Source organism: Heterocephalus glaber, unplaced genomic scaffold (assembly GCF_053883595.1).
Source record: "Heterocephalus glaber isolate CG9 unplaced genomic scaffold, H.glaber_assembly_v1.0 deba00001472, whole genome shotgun sequence".
Taxonomy (NCBI): Eukaryota; Metazoa; Chordata; class Mammalia; order Rodentia; family Bathyergidae; genus Heterocephalus; species Heterocephalus glaber.
In genome coordinates this window covers 13,148,706-13,175,030 of record NW_028258315.1, presented here as the reverse complement: position 1 = coordinate 13,175,030, position 26,325 = coordinate 13,148,706, and the positions used below count along the sequence as shown (strand labels likewise).

General features: G+C 37.4%; 1 protein-coding gene across 2 annotated transcripts in view; it reads right to left on the bottom strand.

The window, feature by feature from the left end:
* The window catches only part of Rnf182 (ring finger protein 182), a 56,077-nt gene extending 30,017 nt beyond the window's left edge, over positions 1 to 26,060 (bottom strand). The window contains exon 1 of one of the 2 annotated variants that reach the window (XM_087181794.1): positions 25,835 to 26,060. The gene's annotated coding sequence lies outside the window, so the exon portion shown is untranslated. Of the gene's footprint in view, positions 1 to 25,404; positions 25,493 to 25,834 lie in introns of those variants that run through there. The other variant, XM_087181793.1, reaches the window with a different exon arrangement.
* Between the last annotated feature and the right edge of the window lie 265 nt (positions 26,061 to 26,325).

Here is a 26,325-nt window from a genome sequence, read left to right as displayed (position 1 = left end):
CTATATGTCTTTCCTTACACCAACACTGCTTTGATTACTGTAGCTTTACAAGAAGTCTTAAAATTAGGTACTAAATGTCTTCCAACACTGTTTTTTTTTCTTTTTACTTTTCAAGGTCCTTTGTACTCCTACGTAACTTTTAAATTTCAACATCCAAATCTTCATTTATAGCAAATATACATAGACCTGAATTTTTATATAGACTTTGTGTTTTCTAATCATGCTAAATTCAAATATAAGTCCTAGGGACTCCTAGAGATTTCTTAGTATTTTCTCTGTAGATGATCATTTCATCTGCATAAAAAGATTTTACTTCTACCTTGCCAATCCTATCCTAATTGTGTCATTTTATTCCCAGACTATTTTGCTTTGGGCCTATGTTTCAAAGTTTAATGGACAGATGAAAAGTACGCATATCTGCCCTGTTCCCCACCTTAGGGAGAAAGCATTTTATCATCTCCATTCATATAAGGCATTTTTGGAGGAAGTATGGAGTACATGTCTTTAATCTGTTGAGAAGGTTCTGTTCTACTTCTAGTCTCCTGATAGTTTTTACCATGAACAACTGTAGAATTTAGTCCAATACTTTTTCTCCAACTAGTGAAAGGATCATATGGGTTTTTCCTTTCCTCTGTTAAAATGATGACTTTTGGGGGTGGATCTTCCAATGCTGAACCAACACTGCCATCCCTATAATAAAACCACTTTCCACATACTGCCAGATCTGACTTCTAATATTTTGTTTTGTTCAACAAATTTTTATCTATGTTTATACTTTTTTCTTCTATTATCCTTATCCAGTTTTAGTATTAGCACTATGTTGATTTCCTAAAATGAGAGAAGTGTTCCTTCTTTTTTCTGCTTTAAATGTTTGATATAATTTATCAGTTAAAATTTATATGAGCCCATTGTTGTCGTATAGATAGGCTTTCAAGCTAGGAATATACTTTTTTAATAGGTGCTATTCAAATTTTATATTTCCTCCAGAGTCAGTTTCATTAATTTGTCTCCCAAGGTACTTCTTAGTACCTTGTCAAACTTATTTCAAAAAAGATTTTTGTAATATGCTTTCTATATCCTTTTAAATTCTATAAAATCTGTGGTAATGTTTTATAGATCTTGATATTGTGATTTTAAAAATGTATAATTGATATTGTGTAATAGGAAGAAAAGGTCTAAAGGAGTAGGGATAGCGGGAGGGGTAGGGGAAAGGAAAGAAGGGAAAAGAAAAATATGAGAAAAGGAAAGAAATGGAAACAAAGTCTTTGCAAATAGGGAAGGGTGGAGTTGGAGTGGGTGAAGGGAGGGCAGGGGAAGGCTAAAAAAATAAGAACCAAGATACTCATGTAAAGGTACAAGATCCCAATGATGAATGTAACTGTATTTTATACCTCAAATGTACCAATAAACTTAATGGGGAAAAAAATTGTGCTATGAACATGGGTGCACATATATCACTGTGGTATGATTCTTTTAATTCTTTGGGGAAGATACCCAGCAGGGAAATACCTGGGTCAAATGGGACTTCCATTCCTTGTTCTTTGAGATAACTCTATACTGATTTCCACAGTGGTTCCACCAGTGGACATTCCCACCAGCAATGGAACAGGGTTCCTCTTTCCCCACAGCCCCATCAGCATTTGTTATTGGTTGATTTCATGATAGCAGCCATTCTTTCTGGGGTGAGGTGGAATCTCAGCATTGTTTTCATTTGCATCTCTCGAATGACCAGTAATGTTGAACATTTTTCATATGTTTATTTGCTATTTCTACTTCTTTGTCTGAGAAATGTCTGTTCATTTCAGATGCCTATTTTTGGATTGGGTCTTTAAATTTGGGAGGTCTGATTTTTTAAGGTTCTTTATAGATCCTAGTTAGTAGACCTTTGTCTGAGGAAGAGCAGATGAAAATTTTTTCCCACATAGTGGGTTGTCTCATCCCACTGTTGGTGGTTTCTCTTGCTGTGCTTTGTAATATAGGAAGAGATCCCACTTGTTGATTGTTTGTGCTAGTTCACGGGCAACTGAGGTTTACTTCATAAAATCTTTTCCTACACCAGTGTCTTTAAGAGTTCTACCTAACCTCTGGTCCCGCCAATTCAGCATTTCTATTTTAATATTTAGATCTTTAATCCATTTTGATTTTAGTTCAGTGAATGGTAAGGGATATAGGTCTAGTTTTAATCTTTAGCAAGTTGAAGCCCAATTTTTCCAGCACCATTTATTAAAGAGGCTATCTTTCCTCCAGTGAGGGTGTTTGGCTCCTTTGTTGAAGATGAGGGGGCTGAGTGTGTCTGGAGTTGTTTTTGGATTTTCTAATCTGTTCTGCTGGTCCTCAGGTCTGTTTCTTTGCCAGTACCATGCTGTTTTTATCACAGGAGTCTTGTAGTACAGTTTCAAGTTGGGGGTTGTGATACCCCCTGCCATATATCTGTTGCCTAGAATTGCTTTTGCTATTTTAGGTCTCTTCTTGTTCCAGATAATTTTTTGCATTATTTTCTCAAGGTCCGTGAAGTATGCTGCTGGGATTTCAACTGGGATTGTATTGAATCTATATAGTAGTTTTGGAAGTATGGCCATTTTCACTATGTTGATTCTTCCTACCCAGGAGCAAGGGATGTCTTTCCATTTCTGATAGCGCCTTCAATCTCTCTTTTCAGAGTGCTATAGTTTTCAGAGTAGAGGTCTTTGATTTCTTTTGTTAGGTTGATTCCTATTTATTTCAGTTTTTTGGATGCCATTGTGAAAGGAACTGTTTGCCCTATTTCTCTCTCAGTGAATGTGTTGTTGGTGTAGAGGAAAGCTATGGTTTTTTGTGTGTTGACCTTGTATCCAGCTACTTTACTGAATTTGGTTATTTAGTCTAGAAGACTTTTGGTTTTGGGGGGTTTTTTTCCTTAAATTCTTTTATTGGTACATTTTAGGTATACAATACATTTACATTTATCATTGGATACTTGGACCTGTACATGATGTATCTTGGTTCTTATTTTTTCCCCATTACCTGTGCACCCTTCACCCCCTCCACCCTTCCTTATTTACACAGACTTCATTTCCATATTTTTTCTTTCCTCATAATTTTTCCTTTCCCTTCTTTCCTTTCGCCTTCCCCTCCCACTACCCCTACCCCTTTGGACCTTTTCTTTCTATTTCAAATTATCAATTATTCATTTTAATCATTTTAATCCTTAATTACACTTTCAGTTTCTCACACTAGAAAAACTATTCAGTATTTATACATGTGTGTCCTATTTATTTCACTTAAGAGTATGGCTTCAATATGCATCCATTTAGCTATACATCTCTCTAGTTTCTCAATCTTTATAGCTGAGTAGTACTCCATTTTATTTTTAAAAACACACCTTCTTTATCCAGTTTCCATTTGATGGGCACTTGGGCTGTTTCCAAGCTTTAGCTATTACAAACTGTGCTACTATAAACATGGGTGCATATTATTCACTGTGGTATGATTCTTTTAATTCTTTTGGGAAGATACGCAGCAGGGAAATAGCTGGGTCAAATGGGACCTCTAGCCCTAGTTCTTTGAAGTATCTCCATACTGATTTCCACAGTGGTTGCACCAGTTTGCACTCCCACCAACAATGAAGGGTTCCTTTCTCCCCACACCCCCACCAGCATTTGTTACTGGGTGATTTCTTGATAGCAGCCGTTCTTTCTGGGGTGAGGTGGAATCTCAGTATTGTTTTCATCTGCATCTCTCAAATGACCAGTGATGTTGAACATTCTTTCATATATTTATTTGCTGCTTTTACTTCTTTGTCTGAGAAATGTCTGTTCATTTCAGATGCCCATTTTTGAATTGGGTCTTTGAATCTGGGGCGTCTGATTTCTTTCAGTTCTTTATATATTCTAGATAGTAGTCCTTTATCTAAGAAGACTTTTGATGGCATTCTTGGGGTCTTCTATATAGAGTATCATGTCATCTGCAAATAATGACAATTAGACTTCTTCATTTCCTATCTTTATTCCTTTTATTTCGTTCTCTTGTCTAATTGCCGTGACTAATGTTTCCAAAACTATATTGAACAGGAGTGGTGATAGTGGAAATCCTTGTCTTGTTCCTGATTTTAGTGTGAAGGATTTCAGTTTTTGACCATTTAGTATGACACTGGCTGTTGGCTTTTCATAGATTGCTTTTATCACATTGAGGTAGAGAATATCTATTCCAATTTTTTGTAGGTTTTTTATCATAAGTGCATGTTGGATTTTGTCAAATGCTTTTTCTGCATCTACTGAGATGATCATATGGTTTTTGTCCTTTGCTTTATTGATATAGTGTATTACATTGATTGATATGCATATGTTGAACCATCCCTGCATCCCTGGGATAATTCCCACTTGGTCAGGGTGTATGATCTTCTTGATGATCTTCTGCATTCTATTTGCCAGTATCTTAGTAAGGATTTTTGCATCTATGTTCATTAGTGAGATTGGCCTATAGTTCTCTTTTTAGGTTGGGTTTTTCTCTGCTTTGGGGATCAAGGTGATGCTTGCTTCCAGGAATGAATTTGGGAGTATTGCTTCCTTTTCAATTTCATTGAAGAGTTTAAACAATAGTGGCAGTAGTTCCTCTCTAAATGTCTTGCAGAATTTGGCAGTGAAGCCAGCAGGACCCGGGCTTTCTTAGTTGCTAAGTTTTTAATTATGTTTTCAATAAGAAAAACATTTTTTAATTAACAGACAAATTAAAGTATCCCATTAAAAACATTTAGTTCACACAAAAGAAGAGGTACAAAATAAATAGGAAATATACAGAACACAAATACTAGAATGACAGATGTAAAATCATATTGATAATTATATTAAATGTAAATGAATTAAACATTCCACTCAAAAGGCAGACATTAATTGGACTTTGAAAACACAAGTGAAATAGATGTAATCTACAAGAGGCATACCTCAGATTCTAACACACAAATAGGTTGAAAGTTAAAGGAGAGAAAGACATGCCAGGCAAATGGTAAACATAAGTGAACAGAAATGGCTATACTAGTATCAAATAAAATATACTGTAAAGCAAGAAATATTACTAGAGGTAAGGAAATTTCATAATGGTAAACCCATTCATACAGAAGGAAGGCATAATATTAATAATAAATGTATATGCAACCAATAATATAACCCCCAAACTCAAAAAGTGGTATCTGGCAGATGTGAGAAAATAAATACACAATAACAGTTGGAGAGTTTAATGTCTCACTCTCCATAACTGATAGATGACTTAGACCAAATATCTGTAAGGATACTGAGCACTTACAACTGTCAATCAACTTGACCTAATATTAGTAGAAAAGTCTACTCTATGACTATAGAACATATATTCTTTTCAAGTACACATGGAACAACTGTTCAGAATAAAACATACGAAGTCTCAATAGAGTATGAAATCTCACAAAGTATATTTTCTGATCACAACAGAATTAAACTTGAGATCCATAACCAAAAGAACCTGAGTAAATATTAAAATATTTTGAAATTAACACATTTTTTTAAAAAGCCCAAGAACCAAAGAAAAAATAGAAAACATTAAAACATTTTAATTCAATGAAAATGAAAGCATAAAACTGAGATATAGTAAAAGCAAGGCTTCGACAAAATTTTATAACTGTAGTGCCTAATTAGAAAAGAAAGGTCTTCAGTAACCTAAACTTCAACTTTAATGAAATAAAGAAGAACAAACTAAATCAAAAGCAAGCCAAAAGAAGAAAATAATAAGACTGGGGGATCAATGAATAGAAAACAGAAAAATAAAATTGGCAAACCTTTAGTTAAACTGACCAAGAAAATAAAAGAAGACATATTATCCAAATTACCCAATTATAAAAATACATAAAATGGGAACATCACTAGTGGAATAAATAAAAGGATTATAAAAGAATATTATGAACAACTCAATGACCACAAATTAGATAACTTAAATGAAATGGAAAAACTCCTAGAAATTTTCCAAATTGCCAAAAATAATTTTTGGGGGGTATATCCTTTTATTGGTACATTTTAGGTATACACTATGACATTCATCATTGGAGATATGCACCTTTACATACTCTCTTGGTTCTTATTTTTTCCCCCTTCCCCTGCCCTCCCTTCAACACCTCCAAAAATAATTCTTAAAAGGTAGAAAATCTGAATATATCTATAGAGGAAAAAAAATGAATCAACAAAAAAAAAATCTTGCTGCAAAGCCCAAGCACAGATTGTTTCATTGATGAATTCTATCAAATATTTAGAGAACAAATAAAATCAATTTTTCACAAGCATTTTCAGAATATAAAGGAGGGGACATTTCCCAACTCATTCTAAGAGCTCAGTTTTGACTTTATTCCACAGCTAGATAAAGATATCATTGTAAGAGAAAACTACAGGCCAACACTCTTCATGAACACAGACATAGCAGTCCTTTTGAAAAGTACTAGCAAACCACATTTCGCAATATAGGAAAAGAAATGTCACATGAAACAAGTGAGATTTTAACCCTGGAAAACAAAGTTTAAGATTCAAAAATCAACTACTGTAATAAATTAATGAAATAAAGAGGAAAGCACATAATTATCACAATGCCTGAAGAAAAATATATAAAAAACCTAAAACCACTAAAACTCCCCCAAATTGGTATGTGAAATCAATACAACCTCTATCAAAATCCCAACAGGTGCTTAGTTCGGTTAGGTTGGGCTGTGTTGGGCTGGGTTGGTCTGGGTTGGGTTTGATTAGTAGAAATTAGCAAACTGAAAAGCAATATGGGAATTTACAGGACCTAAATTAATCAAAACAACTTTAAGAAAGAACAAAATTGGAAAATTTACAATAACAAATTTCAAATTTAAATATAATGCTACAGTGTGATACAAGATGAAGAAGGATGAACATGCGAATGGATGGATGGATAGATGATTGATAGACAGATAGATAGATAGATAGATAGAAAGATAGATAGATAGATAAATAGATAGATAGATAGATCCTTACATTGATTCTCAATTCATTTTTAACAAAGATGCTAGGGACAATTCATTGATGAAATCAGTCTTTCCAAGATATACTACAGGATAATGATTCAATACCTATATGCAAATAAATGTAGACAGACAAGTAAAACTGGACATTTATCTGATATAATATACAAAAAAATAATTTAAAATGGATCATAGCTGTAAATGCAATAGTTAAAATTGTAAACTTCTGGAAGGCAAAACAGAAAACTTTGTGACCTCAGATTAGGCAACAAGTGCTTAGGTATAACACCAAAATCACACCATAGAGTAATATATTAATAAATTGGACCTCATCAAAATTAAAATCTTTTGCACTTCAAAAGAAGATACTAATACACTGGAAGAAAAACAGCCTCTTTAATAAAAGGTGTTGGGAAAACTGGCTATCCACATGCAGAAGACTGACTCTAGACCCGTTATCTCTCACCATGTACTAAACTAAAATCAAAACAGATCAAAGAACTACATGTTAGGACAAAAACACTTAACCTGCTGGAAGACAAAATAGGTAAAACTCTTGAAGTCATAGGTGTAGGCAAAGATTTCCTGAACAAAACCCTAATAGCACAGGAAATAGCACCAAGAATGAACAAATGGGATTATACCAAATTAAAAAGCTCTGCACAGCAAAAGAAACAATCAACAGAGTGAAAAGAGAACATAGAGCATGAAAAAAAAAATTTTTGTTAGCTATTCCTCAGACAAAGGAATAATATCTAGAATATATAAAGAACTCAAAAAAATTAGACTCCCCCAAAATAAAAGACCCAATCAAAAATGGGCAACAAAAATGAATAGATACTTCTCAGAATAAGTACAAATGGCCAATAAATACAGGAAGACATGCTCAAAATCACTGCACCTTAGAAATTTGCAAATTAAAATGACAATGAGATTACATCTTAACCCAGAATGAATGGCCATCATCAAGAAATCAAATAATAAAAAATGCTGGTGAGGCTTCAGGGGGAAAGGAACCCTTCTCTATTGTCAGTGAGAATGCAAACTAGTACCACCACTATGGAAATCAGTATGGAGAGTCCTCAAAAAGCTGTAACTATAAATTCTATTTGACCCAGCTAGGTATCTTCCCCAAGGAGCTAAAGATATCATATTATAGTATGGGTATACATGCATATCCATGTTTATAGCAGCACAATTCATAATAGCTAAATCTTGGAAGCGACTTATTATGTCCATTAACATGAATGATGAATGAATAAAGAAAATGTGGTATTTACATACAATGGAGTACCACTCTTTCATAAAGAAAGATAACTTGAATCATCTGTAGGAAAATGGATGCATGTTGAGACCATAATGTTAAGTGAGACAAATCAAACAATAAGCTTAAATACCACGATTTCTCTTATATAAAAAACCCAAAGTATAAATAAAGAGCAAAGTAAAAGGCAGATAACAGGAAGTAGGAAGATAGATCTTTCTCAAAGGGGAAGGGGATCAAGGTATTGAGGGAAGGAGTAAGGGAGAGGGAAAAGGGATAAAAAAGAAAATTATGATGCGTTACGTACATGGATCAACTCCACACAAAAAATGGAGAAATTATGTACTACAAACATGTATGAATAAAAAAAATGACCTGAAAAAGACACTATTAAAAAAATGATAAGACTAGCCATACATCAGGGAAAATATTTAGAAATCATATATTTAATAAAGACCTTGGATCCAGAATAAATAAAATATTCCTACAAGTCAAAAAGAATACAACCCAATTTAAAAGTAGGCAAAACATTTGGATAACATTTTCTCAAACAAAACTTACAAGTGGCTAAAAGTACATTAAAAAGCTAATCAACATCATTAGCTATTAAGGAAATGCAAATTAAATCACAAATTGAAATCTATATACCTACTTTAATGGCTGTAGTCAACTGTTGATAACAATGTAAAGAAACTAGATGCTTCATAAATAGCTGATGAGAATATAAAATATAGCCACTCTGGAAAATTGCTTTGCAGTTTCTCACCAATTTTCACACATTTCTAGCATATGAATCAGCAATTCTTCTCCTAGGAACACCCAAGAGAAACTAAAAATACCTATCTACAAAATGACTTAAATGAATTTTAATGGCACTATTTGTTTGTTTGTTTTTTTGGTACCGGGGATTGAACTCGGGACCTTGCGCTTGCAAGGCAGGCGCCAGAACCATTGAGCTAAACCCCCGGCCCTTTAATGGCACTATTACTGATAGAATCTAATAACTGGAGACAATTTTCATTAACTGATGATGGATAAATAGACTGTGATATAGCCATATAATAGAATACTACTCAGCAATAAAAATGAACAAAATAACAATCCATACAACATATGTTCAGCCCTCATAAGCCTCAATAAACATTAGGCTAAGTAAAAGAAACACCAGACAAAAGACTACACATTGTATAATTGACTTTATGTAAAAATCCATAGAAAAGGCAAATTTACAAAAACAGTAGTTGTCTACAGTGAGGTGTGGAAGCACGGACTGTCTAAAATGTATGTGTAGAAGGGGACTTTGGAACTCAACAGAAAATGTCCTGAAATGAGGCTGTCATAATTTCAGAACTCTATAGATTTTTTAAATAAAATTAACTTTTTAATAGTCTTAGATTTATAGAAAATTGTGAAGACAGAACAGATCTCAATTACCCTGCACTTTGCTTCTCCTATTATTATTATTTTACATAAATATGCTACATTTGTCAGAACTCTATAAATTTTTTAAAAATCACTGATTTGTGCCAGTATAATGGGTAAATTTTATGATATATAAATTACACCTCCATAAAGATATAGTAAAATAAAATAAAAATAACTGAATAGAAGACAAGAGCATAATGAGATAATTTTAATCATTTGTGAAATTAAAATAAGTGACAAAAACAATGCAAAAGAAAATCCAGGGTTCTATGCAGTCAGAGTATTCTAAGGACACTGCATCATCAGGGAATGGACTAAAGAACTAATTGAGAGTAAATTCATAAGAGAAGAGTAGATTCTGTAATTCTTACAACAGCAGTCAAAAGAGTCACAAGATGAACAACAAGCCAGGGGAGAAGAAAAGTGAACGATAAATAGTGAATTAATACAAAAAAGGCAACAAAAGAGAAAAGAGAAACAAGGAACAGATGGGACCATTAAATAGCAAATGGTAAGATGGAAACTAAAGTTCAAATATATTACCAGTTACTCTAAATGGACTATTAGATACTCCAAGGACTGTCAGAAGAGATAAATAAAAAACAACTATGAGCTGCTTATAAAAGAAACAAATAAGAGTCAAATGCTGTACCATGCAAACACTAACCAAAAGAATAACTGGACTTTGAAAAGTCAAGAACTATTGGGAGAATAAAGAGAGGTATTTCATAATAAAAGAGTCAAACACAACAAGAAGTGATAACAATTACAAATGTATATGTATCTGCAATATATCCTTGGAATATGCATAAAAACTGACAGAATTTTTAAAAGAAAAAGAAAAAATTCATCCTCACAGTGAGGGACTTAGCTTAACTTTTTCAAAACTGACAGAATAATCAGACTCCCCAAATAATGTTGAAAGGAAGTCTAACAATATAATTAATAAATCTGACCCAACACACCTATATAAAATGTATGCCTACTACTACAGAATATACTCTATAGTCTATTCAAGTACTCCTACATACTGGAGCTATAAAGCATGTTTCAAAAATATGTTTATAAACATGTTTCAAAAATATCAAAAAACTGAAAGCTTTGTTTCCCAAAAGATTAAAATTCAAAGGCTATGTTCTTTGATAATACAGTAGTTGGGTTAAGTTAAAAATCAATGAAAAGATCCTTAGAATATCCCAAATAATTAAAATTGAGGAATAAATACCTAAAGAACTTATCGCCCAAAGAAAAAAAATAGACATTTTTTTAAATATTTTGAGCAGAAAAATAAAAATTAAAGCAATACTTTAAAAAGAGAAAAAGAGTTTTGAATGTATATATTGAAAAGAAGACAGGCTAAAACCCAATAATCTTGTTTTTAGTATAAAGATTAAGAAGTGAAGGGCTGGGGATTTAGCTCAATGGTTCTGCCACCTGCCTCACAAACGCAAGGTCCGAAGTTCAATCCCCAGTACAAAAAAAAAAGAAGTGAAAGCAACAAAATCTCTAGAATCAAGCTAAATCTATGAAAATCTATTATATTTACTTATACAAGCAAAATAATTAGAAGGTAAAGTTTTAAAAGATGTCATTTGCAGTAACAAAAAGAATCAATCTAGTGAAAGGTGTGCAAGAATGCTACAGGAAGAAACTCAAAAGATTACTTAGAAAAAGTAAGGACAACCTAGTTATCTGGAGATCTGTACTGTGTTCATTGATTAGGAGATTCAATATTGTAAAGATGTTAACTCTACCAAACAGATCTACTGCTTCCATGCAATTCTGATCAAAATCTCAGTCTCTGTGTATGTGGAAATTGATCGTGTGACTCTAACGTATATGGCAAATGGAATAAGAACAGGCTAAAAGAAAATCAAGAAAAACTTTGAGTACATATCTGATACAAGTACTATGAAAACTTAAGACACTTTATTAAACAAGTAGCCCAATAAGAACAAAATAAGACCCAGAAACATATGATTAACATATGAAACAGGGGCTACCTCAATCCAGGGGAGAGATGGTGATGTTTTCAATAAGTAACACTGGGTCAACAGGATATTTACATAGGTAAATATCATCTTGACCCCTACCTCATACCATACCAAAAAAAAAAAAATCAATTCCAAGGACATCATAGATCTAAATGTGAACATGTGAAAAAGCAAAGCTTCTTGATAGCCCAGGAGAACATCTTTGTGACCTTGAAGCAGGCAAAAATTTCTTAAGACACAAAAAGCACTAACCTTAAAGGAAAAATTCTTAAATTGGAATTCATTAAAATTAAACAGTTTGTACATCAGGAAAAAATTATAAGATTACAAAGCAAGCCAGTTTGTGGGAGAAAATATTGGAACACATGTATCTGACAAAGGACTTCTACATAAAAAGTACAAAGAACTCTATAAAAACCTTTAAGAAAAATATAATACTTTTTTAATGGACAAACAAATCTGAACTGGTATTTCACAGAACAATTTATCTAAATGGCCAAGAAAATACATGAAAAAGTACTCAATATCATTTACTGGGAAAATAAAAACCACCATGAGATAATGTTTTATACCCACCACAATGAACAGCAATAGTAAATATGAGCAAGAATGAGAAATAACTACAATTTTTATACACGGATGCTGGGAATCTAATTGGTATACCCAACCACTCTGGGTCACTGCAGCAGTATCAGAGTAAATCCTACATGTACACTAAGAGGCTCTTTAGCTGCTAGGTGGTGCTCTGCAGAAATGTCCACATATTTATATGTAAAAATCTCCACGGCAGCACTATTTGTAAGAAAGAAAAGCTGGAAACCATTGAAATGTCTATTAGCCATAAATAGATTTTAAAATTATGATTGCAACTATGAAATACTACGTTGAGATAAGAGAGACAAAAAGCTAAACTATGCCTCCACCCAGCAATGTGGATGAATACCCCAAACAAAGGGCTGGTGAAAGACATCATATACACACAACAAAAAGTACACGCTGTCAGATTCCATTTGTATAAAAGTTCTGAAAAATAAGTAAAATTAATCAATAGGGCCAATATTCAAACTGCCAGTAACACTGTGATTTAAAAAAAGACAATGGAAGGTTTCGGGGTGGTGGTAATTTTCTCTTTGCTGATGTGCATAGAGGTTACACAGGGGTCACTTTGTGCAAAGGCAGAAAACCTGAGCCTTTATGATCTCGCGCTTTTCTGTATGCATTCACCTTCCATGACAAAGCTGACTTGAAAAGTAATGCTTTCTTACGTTTATACATAATACGTGCAATAGAAAACAGGTAAAGAATCTTTTAAGTTTACATGCAGCATCCAAAGCGATTTTCTAAAACTCAAATCTGATCATATACTCTCCCCTGCTTAAAGTAGTTCACCAACTTTCTCATCTGACCTCTGCCTACCTCTAACAGCCACATTTCTACTCTTCCCTTCTCCCTCTCCCCCTCCCCCACTCCATCTTGTCCCAGCTCTTCTACTCGCCAGGAGAAGCCCCCTTCCGTAAAACAGACTGCACGCTGCTGGTGCCCACAGATCCCCATTCCTGCCTCTGTGCCTGCTCACCCACTCACCCCTCTGATCCCATACCTGATCCCATACTCTAGACGCCTCTCCTCTGTGCTTCCATGAGCATCCTATCCCCTCACCTCACACTCTAGCACAATGACATTTATCTGGCACCTCTATAGCTGTGAGAGCTCTAAGAGAGTGCAGCTATATCTGATTTGGGTCACCACTGGGACCCGGCAGAGTCCCTAACATATAATGAATGCTAAGAAAGTACTAACAAGATAAATAAGGTAATAAAGTCAAAAGAATCTCTAAACGCATTTACTTAAGAAATTTCCTTCTCCACAATGAGAGATTTTTCTATATGAGCTGTCTAAATAGTCTCCTTTTTTAAATGACTTTATCTGGCAGAAAAATTGACCATGACATAGAGGTTAATAATCAAACCATTTAAATCTATTGCAGACCAAAGAATAATTGAATCTAACTCCAGATATAATTCTGTGTTCTAAAATGCTATGAGCTTCTCTGAATTACATGCCCCAATGTGGAAATAAAATTTTTTGAAGGTTTCAAAATATTCTATCATTGTCTATATAGACAGAAAGGAAACATATTAAATTTGTCATGTTGCTAGTCCCTTACCAAAACTGTCTCAATCAACAACATGGTTCTTTTCTAATGCCCCAATACAACCAAATCTCGAATCGCAAATGAATCACAGGAAAGTGGCTTTTTTAAAAATTTAAAATTTAAAAACATTTTTGTATGTATTCAAGGTCAGATATGCTGAGTAACCCACACATTTTCTACCTATACATTATCATGATTAAGAAACCCTAACAATTTCAACAGCTTCAGTAACATCATATGGTTATAATTAACATGCTCTGATAGATTTCCCATGAAAATATCTTCCCCTTAAGAGTATGTGGCTTGTGGTGTTTCCGCTGTAAGAATCAGAGTGAAAGAATTAGAAAACTCTAATCTAAATATTTGAATAAAGGAATTGGTACACTGATTTTGAGAGATTTTTCCTACTAGCTATCATAATTTTTTTGGCCATAACACATAACATCTATCTTCTATGTGTGGTTTAAGGAAAACAATAAGTTGACAGTAAAAAACATACAAGGACCACATCTTCATTGTTCTTCTCATGATGCTTATGTAGAGATTCAAGTACCAGATAACTGAGCACCTCCTGGTGCCAGACTCAAGACTAAACACTGGGAATACAATTTAAGCAAAAACAGATATTATCTCTGCCCTCAAGGGACCTGCAGTCAAGTGACGATTATATCAAACCAATAGCATCTCTCACCTGGACCACTGCAACTGGCTTCTAACAAGTCTCCCTGCTACCACTCTTGCCCTTTATTATCCATTCTCTACATGGAAGAATATTTCTAAAATGGAAACCAAATTACTCCTGTCTCCTCTACCTCCTCCTTTGTTTTCTTTCAGCACTGGGGTCTTTGGAGCAAGGAATTGGTAGTACCTTATTTAAAGTTCAAAAAGATTGTTCTAGGAAACAGACTGTGGGTGTCAAGGGCAGAGCAGGAAGACCAGTTAGAAGGTACCTGCAATAAAACAAAGGAGAAATGGTACTAGACAGTACTAGGGTGGCAGCGGTGGAGGTGGTAAGACATTATCAAATTTGAAGATAGAGTCAACAAATTTACATTTGAATTGAAGGATAAGGAGGAAAAAAGAAGCCAGGGATGACTCCAAACTTGCGGCCTAAGCAACTAAAAGACCGAAGTTGCCACTGGGAATGACAGGGAGTCTGGAGTTCCTTTTAGTGTGTACTGAGTAGGGGTGTATATACAGACATCAGAGTAGACATATGAATGTGGAGTTAAGGGATGAGGATTCAGCTGGAGATATAAACTTAAAATTTGTCACCATAGTAAAGTCATGAGACAAGATAGATGACCTAGGAAATAGGGATAGAGATTTACTGAGCCAACGGGAATGTTAGTGGGTAGGATGAAAGAAGTCTCCGATGTACTTACGTGGTTTGACTTTACTCTTTTACTTTAATAATCTGCCACAACAACAGCATTCCCTATAGGGTAGTTGCGGTCCTTTCAGCCCGAGTCCCAGAACAAATATACAAGGAGCAGATCTGAACCCAATCCACGGCCTGGAGCAATGCCAGATAAACCCCAGTCTGGAGCAGCATCACCCAGCCAAGCTCACCTAAATCAGCTGAAATGCAGCTGGCGTGTGCTACCATGAGCCCAAAATTCAACATGAGCTACTGAGTTGAACGGGGATTTGTAACACAGCATCACGAGGGCAATAACTAATATATTCACCAAGTGAAGAAACTCTTTCAAGAAGGGACTGACCAACTATTAAATGTTTTTGATAGGTTGGGTAAGACAAAGACTGATAACTGTTCTGGATATATCAAAGAAGAGGTCACTCTCGAGCACTTTCAACAGAGTAGGGAGTATGAACACATAATTAGGAGCAGTGAAATAGCAAAGAGAAGCATAGAAAATACCTTCAGGAAACTGCTGTAAAAGAGAGCAGAGAAATGGTGCAAAAGCTAAAGAAAAAATGTAGGGTTCAAGGAGGGGTTTTTTTGTGTTTGTGTATTTAAGATGAGCAGCATTATAGCTTATAATGTTGCAGTTTGGGAACGGATGGAAAAGATCTGATCACTGAGAAAACTTGATAAACAGAAAGATCATTATTCATGAACGGACCAAAGGGGAAGGTGCACATACACAAGAGGGGCAGGAGGCATCGGGGAAGAGCTCCACCACGCCAGGTCCCATGGGAGATGGTAATGTGCATGGACTCAGAAGCAGGTGCGGTGGACTCAGAAATAGTGGGGATCTGTGAAGTTCTCTAGAAGCAAAACCATCTGCAGGGGGTTGGGAGGGAGGAGGGTACAGGCTGAGGAGAGAAAAGACGACATGAAATGGAGTCTAGGACAGCAGGTTAATGAAGAGAGCAGGAAGATAGGGCAAGACTGCCCATCAGCATTTGCGCTCACACGGGGATTACATTTAAGTCTTCACAATCCTATCTAAATGGCAAACTACTTATTATGAGTCAGATGCAATATGAGCTTACCCGGGTGTACCTGCAATGGTTGGAAACAAACAAAAAATAGGTTATTAGCAGAGCTGCTTAGAAAAATAAGTATGGACTACTGGATCTAATGAAATGACATTAAAATGACTTTGAAACCAATTAGATATCTTAAAACTACTACAGAACTGTGAGCTAGAGGAATGCAAACTCCATCTGAGTGGGAAGAGGTGCTTGGAACAGCGGTGGGGGCCCAACCTAGAGCTGATGGGAGAACTGAGGACGAAGTGTGATCTGTCATCTGGAGCCACACCCCACAGACCACATCAAGCTACTGAGCTCTTGACATGCATCACACAACTAAAGAACTAAAATTGTAATCTTAATTTAATAAATTTACAAGGTGAAGCAATGCAAAATATTTTTCCTTCAAATACAACTTTAGTGTTTGGGGAGATTTTATATCTCACTTTAACTGAGGAAAACTTAGTACCTAAATTGAGATATTTGGTTAAATATAAAACACACACCAGATTTTGAAGACTGCAAAAAAAAAAGGACTGTTGATTACCTCAATCATTTTTACATTGATTACATGTTGAAATTATGCTATTCTGGATATATTGGGTTAAGTAAAATCTATTGTTGAAATTACTTTTTTACTTATTGAATATGGCTACCCAAAACTTAAAATTACATATTGGGCAACATTGGTCTAAAGATTAAAAAACCAACACTATCTGAAAGGATGGTTTGGAGTCACGCATTGTTACGGTGACTATAACAAACAGTCTGTCGGGCCGGGGATTTAGCTCAGTGGTTTCGCTGCCTGCTGCGCAAGCGCAAGGACCGGAGTTCAATCCCCGGTACCAAAAAAAAAAAAAAAAAGACAGTCTGTCAACCAGTGTCACAGAAAGAGTTACCCACAATGTATCCAGCCCACATGCTGCATTGAAGCCTTAAATCTGTGACCAGCAAGTAGGCGTATTTTAATAAAAAGGTCAAGCAACAACTTCAAATCCGTGTGGAATGGTATGACAAGTAAGGGTCAAATGCAATGGCACCTGCAGCTTGCTTGAGACGATAAACTTCCCTTTTAGTGAGTAAGTATCTTTCCAATCTAGAGAATGTTTAGAATTAAATACAGAGATGAAGAAAAAAATTAGACTCATGTTAACACTTTTTAGAAAAGTTGAGAAATATAGTTTATATTAATTGGTACAGTCTATAAATGATTGTCATGTTTTTAATGTTTAAAAGAAACTACCATTAAACTGACAGATTAGTCTTGTGATTCTAGTGTGAAATGTGTGAAAGATTTTAGACATGTGATTTATTTAGATTCAAATGCTTAAGAGTACTTGATTGTGTCTAGACAATATTAATTCTGTAAGTGATGGAATATTCAAAGGAATCTGAGCTAATATTTAGGAAGATTTCACTTATTTGAGTCATAAATCTGCCCTATATAGCCATGATTTTTTGAAATTAAAAAATCAAATATATTAAATTTATATATCCAATTTAAAATATTTAAGGGTTTAAATTCATAAGTGAAGCTGATAATTTGAATACTTCAATCTGTTCTATTTGAGTCAAAGACTGGTCGAAGAAAAAGTGAAGGTGATTATTCATATTTACCAGCTATTTAAATAGAATAAGATACTTCCAGGCCTTTAAATTTAAAGGCCTAAAGAAAACCAATTTTTTATTTTTACTACTAATAAATTAAATATTAATTTCCTTTCTGTACACAGATCTTACCTTAATAACCAATGTACTTTATAACTATTAACTCATTTAATCCTTACAACTGAGTGAAGTCAGCAGTACCATTTTCCCCATTTTTTTAATTGTCTTAGTCTGTTCTAATGGCTATAACAATGCACCATAAACTGGGCAGCTTATAGACAACATTTTTCTCAGTTTTGGAAGCTGTAAGTCCACGATGAAGGTGCTGGCAGATTCAGTGCTGAGTGAGAGCCCACTTCATGGTTCAAGAGGGCACCATCTCACTGTTCACTGCGTCCTCAATGAAGGAAGGGTGAGCTGACACTTTGGTGTCTAACAAGGGCGCCAATCCTATTCTGAGGGTGGGGCCCTCCTGACCTAATCACTCCCACAGGCCCCACCCCTAATACCTTGGGGAGATAAGGTTTTGATGTATGGATTTGGGGGTGAGGAGGGTGTTAAGTATTCACACACAGAGAGATTAAGTAGCTCCCCCAAGCAGAGGCGGAGCCAGGATTCAAAACCAGGCAGCCTGGCTTCTCATATTGCCCTTGAACATGAAAAAGACTCACCGTGACAAAAATAACTAGGTGCTCACAAAAGAGAGTTTTGCATGCTGTTAAGATTTTTAACTAAAAGTCTCTTTTTTTCTTTTTCCCAGGAGCTACCAAGAAAGTCTGGTACCAGAAATTCCAGGAAAACCCCATGTTGTGCTGGAATGACCCACATGAAAATAGCTTATTTTAAGACTTCTAAGTTCATCCTGACCCCAAACCTCAGACCTCCAGCATCCTAAAACAAGGGACTCTATCATAATGGAAGTCTAACCAGGGGTATGTGACATTTGCTGAGCTACTTTTCATTTCTTTTCCTCCTACGCTACCTCAGAGAGCCTTTCTCTATGTTAATTCCCAATAGAGGGCACAGTACAAAATAAACTCAATTCGGGGGATAAACGATAACTCCACTTAACTTTGTTTTCAATTCTAAAAAGAGATTTGAGGACGAGGGCTCCCTTCCTCTTTCAGTCCCAAACCCCACCCAACATATGCAGTAGTAAGTGTGAGCAAGGATGTCCTTTTTTTGGTGGCCTCCTTCGAGCTGCTTGCTCCCTCTAAGGTGACCACACCTGCCATTCTGAATCTGCCCGCCAGGTAGCCCAGAATGGCCTCTCTTTCCAAAGCATAGACAGTCACAACCAACCATCTTCCCTGCAGCAGGAAGGCATTCTTTGCTGATAAGCAACAAAGCAATCAAAGTCGACGTCAGACTGTGGGGCATCCACACAAATCACATTATATTGACCTATTATTCTGTGCAGTCTTGGGTAAGCTATTAATTAGCATTTTATAGATGAGGAAACAAAGAGTTGTTGTGATGATCAAAACAGCTTGTGTAGCACACTTACTGGGGTTCTTGGCACACAGTAAATGCTCAATAAAGGGAAGCTATTATAATACTTATTATTAAAAGAACCTACAGAACTATGCTTAATTACTCACCGTTATGGACACCTGTCTCATATTTAATCCTACTTTTCATAGAGCTTAAACAAGAAAGATCCCTGAAATTAAAACGCTTAATCATTCTTCTGTGAAGACCATGAAAACGTATTATGGAGGCGGGGGTGAGAGATAGCAGCTAAAATACTAAGAACATTAAAAAGACAGTGTAAATTATTTTGGAAAATCCATTTTCTGCTCCCTCTGACTAGAATAATCAAAAGCTTAATCATAACTGCCAGTATAAAATTAAGCTAGCTAGTGTTTTTTGTTTATTTATAACCTTTGAAGACATGAGGATTAGAATCCAAATAAATTGAAAATAAAATTGTGATATTTGATTTCTAATGATATACTTCATATAACTAAATCTGAAAATAATTTTACAGTGCCCTCATGATACATTTTGAAATTTAGATAACTGAAGTAAAAATACTATAAGAAAACTTTTGGGTTTTTTGGTTTTTTGAGACAGGGTCTCCCTATGTAGTTTAGGCTGGCCTTGAACCCACTATGCAGCCCAGGCTGCCTCAAACTCTCAGCAATCCTCTTGCTTCAGCCTCTGGAGTGCTGGGTCTACAGGCATACACCACCACTCCCGGCTACTACAAGGAGCTTAAGCCAGTTTCCTCAGATGTTAAAACAGTAATGACCTCAGAACTAGATTCAAACATCATAGTTTTACATGGCTTAAAACATGATCTTTGGTCTGAGAACACAGCTCAGTGGTAGAAGGCAAACCTGACATGTGCAAAGTCCTGGGTTTGATCCTCAGCACTGAAAAATAAAACACTTAATTACATAATGAGGAATATATATTTGTGCCCACCTTTTCTTTGGTACTAGAAATAAATGGAGCATAGTTCTTATTCTTCAGAAGTTTACAGGCTGTACTATTTGTATTTATTTTTTAAACACAACCTGACAAGTCCTTTTTTAAAAACAAAGATGTTCCTTTGTACAGGAAGGAAAAGTGAGAAAAAAGTATCACTTACTCCTTAGGACAGGTCAGAGGTAGCCAAGGGAAGAACAGGTGAGCCCAGGCTGAGGAGCCCCATAAGTCAATGCCAATCAACAAACATTTCCAAGATACAGTATATTTACATGTACATAGCACGATAAGAAATGTGTATTCTTTCAATCTATGAATTCACATAATAAATGAAAAGATCGACTACCTTTGGAAATATCTTTTCTATATACAGAGAAAAATACTGGTACATGTCCCAATATACTTCTATGTGTCTTGTTCTATCACTTTAGAGTTTGTTTCTTTGTATTAAAAGAATAGAGAAAAATAAGATTTTTTAAAAGTCAAAGCATAATCATCAGTGCCATTACCTCTATACTTAGTAAATATCAATGAATAGAAAATAAAGCTGCCTGAATTGCTTGACATAAAGCCAGAATCCTGGCAGTATATTTTATGTACCTTTAGGTTAACATAACAGAAAGCAATCACATCGGTTTTCTTATTCATAAAATAAGCATAATGACAGCACCCTCCCTCTTAGGGTTCCTGTGAGAAATAAATGTAAAGTTCTTAGAACAGCGCCTGTCCCACAGGAAACACTAGTAAGGGACTGACTGATTTCCTGATTGACTGAAAAAAGATGGAAATCAAAATGACTGCAATCACACTAAACATGGTTTCAGGAAGCCAATATATAATAAGAGAACACGCCAGATAAGACCATACAGAAACCTTTTATGGTAGATTTATAATGCAAGAGCTTGAGTAAACATCTGTTCAATATAACTGTGCCTGACACATCACATAGTGATCAAACTGTGTAAAACGCTGTGTCTGCCCTGAATGACTATAGTTAGAGGAGAGGGAAGATGGTTCACAATCAACTGGCACTCAGAAACACAACTCCTCACCAAATACATCAAACAGAGTTTCGACAAGCACAGTTTTATTTTATAGTTGCATTATTGTCTCGATTATCTTAATTGTGTATCTGACCAATCAGATTCCATTACCTACATGGAAAACTTTTGTTCTGGGCCTTAATTTCTGATTTACAATATTCAAAGTACATGTAAACCACAATTCCAGGGAGTCACATTTCAGTTGGGAGGAAAAGTAAATGTCTGCCACCAGGACCAGCATCCCTGCTGTGGGAATGGCCAGCGTCAGAAACCCACTTAGGTAAACAGACCTTGGTTAATCGCCTGGGAGTCTCTGAAGGTGTTAAGAGATGATTAGAGCCATCAGAGTCTTCCCTCCTTTCCCTTCGCCCTGCAGCCTTCAGGCTCTCAATGAGCACTGATCTCCCTTCTTAAAACCTTTTAACTTTGGTTTTCACTTTCAACTGACTATAAGGTAAGCAGGGATCTAGTTCAAGACACAGAGAAATAAGCAATCAATCACCCAACAGGATCCCAAATTTTTCTGTCCACCATACCACCTCTGTGAAAGTCTAAAATGTGAAGTATTAAAAGAGTATAACATTTTTAAATGCACACCATTACAAACTAAGTTTTTAACATTTTTCTGGTTGAGAAACAAATTAATCAAATCACTCTTTTTAAATAAGCTCTGGGATATAAACTTTTTTTAAAGCATTATGGAATTAACAAGTAAGTTTTTCCCTAAAGCACAGGAGAAAATTTGGATGTTGTATATAATGAGCTATAAATAATCATAACAGTTACAAAACAAGTAACTCCTCAACCATAAGAGTTCAGGATGACTTTCATCATATAACATGGAGCATACAGAAGAAAACAACTGGCAAACATTTACTGACTGATGTCCAAAACTATACTATAAAACTACTGTAAATAACTGGCAGATAATGGAGCCAATCATTTACCTTGAACTATGTTTATATCACTCAAGTATAAATGTATACATTTCCCCTAAGCACTTGTGGTTTACAAAAGGGCTAAAGACATCTCACCCTCACTTTAATTGAGAGCACAAAAAAATGAAACACACCCACAGTACTTTCCCAACCTCTATCAATCATTATTAACAATCCTTGCCACTACACACCACTTCCTGTCACCGTGGCCATGTGTCTCCGTGCCTTTTTCTCAGCACAATGGTTATGATCAATACCCACAGTGCACAGCAGGTCAGTTAACAATACCTAATATTTATAGCATTTTTCCTTGTGGTCTCAGGCTCCCATTTTTCTCCAGAGCCACAAATCTAATCCTAAGAGTTCAGATAATGAAGAAATCATTTTTAAAAAATCATCCTTCACAAATGTACTCTTATAAATGTTACAACACATTGCACTACATGCTAAATTATCAACCAGTAATCATGTTATCACAGTGCAACTAGAAATCGAAACAGAATTTTGACCCAGAAAGAGCAAACAGAAGCTTAAGTAGCTTTAGGCTGCCCATGCAGGCTTATATACAGACAAAAAACTGACTCTCAATGGCACAAATATAATGTTAATCCAAAATTTTTAAAGGGCCTTTCTTGGCTTGTTTTCTATCTTTGGATATGCTTGATAAATTGAATTCTGCAAGTAGAACAACGACTATGGTGAGTACTTCCAGACCATTTGTACCACTTATATAAAAAATTAGGACTAGCGTTCCTTCATAAAATTAAGACTCTTACGCCTAGGAATGCAGGAAAAGACGAGAACTTCTGTGAAACCGAGAAAGTAACGTCTACTCCTCCATAACTGAGGATGTGTAGGACCATTTCTTGCTTCCACCAGGTGGCTAATCTAAACCACAGGCATAGAGCACATTTCCATTTGCATTTCTGAAGGTGATACTATGGATACCATAGTGTTTTTTTCTTGTATTATCTGGTTATGCACATACCTCTGAATGCTAGTAACACATATAAACATGCCAGATGACTGTCATTCACTGCACTGACACAGCTTCATTTCATGCTTCAGAGCCTTTATAATTAAACCACTACCACAAAGCAGTGCATACATGACTTTATTTCTGTTTAATGACTTTACTTTTCGGTAGAAAATGATATATCTTTGAAAATGCTGAACTATAGTGAATCTTGTGCCTGTGTGAGCTGGCAGCAAAAGCAAAACATGAGTCCTCATTGTGCTAAATTAACATGGGTTATCTCCCTTCTTCAGCATTTATTCTAAGGGCCTCTACATAAATGTTTAGGCTAAAACTAGTAGTGTGGGTTTCATCTGGCCGAAAGCATATTCAGCACCCCTGCATTTGAATGTTAGGTTTTCTAACAAAGATCTGAATCCAGCTGTACTCTTGGTACCTTAGAAAGAACACAAAAATAATTTATTTCTAGTATAAAACAAAAAACTACATTCTGAGTCTATCTAATATGCCTACGCTTCAATATACGGATTGCCTTTCATGCCCAAGTGAGAAAATACTTATTTTGTCTCCTGGTTATCTTCTCAAAACAAATCTACTTCATTTTAATCAATGTACCATTTCATTACCATCATCAAAGGGTATTTAGCTGAGCATCTATGAATCACTCTGAAGGTAAAATTCAGTTCAAAAATGAACCCAATTGTGAAATAATCTGCAAATTGTGGCAACTTAAATCCTTTAGTTTCCAATACAATCTTCTAATGAAGTGGCATTATTTAAAATTCCTAGTAAATATGAATAGACTTAGGAGCCTAGTAATCAGCAAGCTAACAGGTGTTGAAATCCCCAAAGAGGAAAGAAGAATATTGGATAATCACTCTATGCTGACACCTCTAGTAGCTGTAATATCCAGAATTCTAATCAACTTAACTATAATTTTAAATGATCAGTGCCCCTGTTTGACTAGCTATCTTCTAACAAAAATATAATTACTTACATTCCATATAATGTTCTCTAACTGACCTATTCCAACACATACATTATTTTTCTAAACTGAGTATATAATTTAATGGGTTGGATCATTTTCCAGTTATTAATATGACAGTTCTCCCAATTAAATCATATTAACTGATATGCAAGTTCCTGTCTGAATTGATCAGCTGTATTTCTGAAAATGAACCTATTCTCTGTCGTTCATATTATTACAGGTAAGATCCTTTCTAGCTACCCCCAAACAAGTCTTCACAATTACATTTTTAATTTATTCTTTGTGTGTGCAACAAACTAAGTATCTCGAAATGATCGCCAGGCTTGCGGCCACTGAGAAAGGAGGGTGGACCCATAACTTGGACAATTCCCCCCCAGTATCCGAATGCCCTTGGCAACTGCACCCAAGTCTTCCACCACATCATAAACACTGATGCAAATACCGCCCGGCTACCTGCCTTCCCAGGAGCTCTGGCTGGCTTCCTCACACGGAAAAACACCGAGGCATTTCGCAGTTCTTCAAAGCATGCACGCAACACCTTCCAGAAACAATAGCAACGGCCTGGGCGCCAAGCACCCTCACCAACAAAGTCCCTGTCCAGCTGTGAACTCTGGTACTGCTGGCTGGGGAAGCGGGCTACCCTTCCCATCAGTCAATTACAGGTGCAAGACACCGTCCGAGGATAAAGGTGGTTCAGAGTCAAAAGCCAAGCGAACTTCAGAAGCCACCTCCAAATGCTCAGCCACCGGCATCCGAATGGGCTGACTTTTCAAGAATGTGTAAAAATGTCCGGTGTGGTTCCCTCGCTCTGTTCCCATCCCATCCTCAAAGACAGTAAGACAGGAAACACTAAAGTCCAAAGGTAAATATTTTCACTCTCCCCGTCGCTGAGGACCCAGGCCAGATGGTCCCGCCGCGCGGCCCCGCAACTTGCCCAGGACGCGGATGCCCGCGCGCGAAGTTTGCCGCCCGGAGCTTGGCGCGGACCGGGGCTGCGGGGCGCGGGGAGGCCGCGGGGTGCAGACGGCGCGGAGAGCGGCGCGGGCCGGACCGGCGAGGATCTGCCCCTCCGGGGCTCGCGTGCAGGCGGCGCCGGCGCCCCTCCGACCCCACCCCAAGGCGCCCGCCGACCCCTCCCCGGCCGCGGGCGCGCGCGCCTCACCTGGTCCACGGCGGCGGCGGCGGCGGCGGCGGCGGAGGAGGAGGAGAGAGCCGGAGCCGCTCGGGTGGCGGCGACGCCTGGCAGGGAGGGAGGGAGGGACAGGGGAGGGGCGGGAGGCGCCCGCCGAGCAGGAGGAGGAGGAGCCGAGCGCGGGCGGGCGGGCGGCTTTGTCTCCAGTGCGCCGACCCTGCGTCACCATGGCAACCGCCGGGCCGGGGGCGGAGCGCGGACCCCAGACACGAGGGTCCAGCACCTGCCCGGCCCGCGGCTCCCCGCCCTTCTCCCCGGCCGCCGGGTGTTCCGAGCGGACAGGGACGCCCCGGTGAGCCGGCGCCGCCGCGGACACTCCCCTCTCGGTCTCGCTCACGTCTCGCAGGTCTCCCAGCCCGGAGGGCACTGGCGGGAGGGATGCTGGCCGGCCGGTTCTTACCTCCACGCGAGGGGCGCGCTGAGCTCCGCAGCGGACGCTGCAAAGCCCTGTCACCCACCACGCCTTCGCCTAGGGAGCTGCGCCTTCCCAGCGGAAATTCACTTGCGGGAGAAGAAAGAGCAGTGCAAAGTGATAAAGTGTTAAGCAACTGGTACTCGGCGCTCCGGTCGCCGCTGCCGCTGCCGCAGCGCGCGCCGGACTGCCAAGGGACGCGCTCCTCCTCCCCTCCTCCGCCCTCTGCCACCCAGCACGACGCCCTGGGCCTGGCCTCGCGCCAGCCACCCGGTGCACCTGTCCTTTGGGGTCTCCCGGAGGAGAAGGGGGAAAGGGCTTTCTGTGGACGCAGCATACTCTTGAACCCCAAAAGCTAAAACTCAACTTTTATTCAGGCTGTTGTATGAATCTCGGCGGTGACTGGCCGTGACTGCTAAGCGTCTGCCATGAGCACTGAGTGTGACTCTGTGCCACGGACCAGCCATGTAATGCAGGCC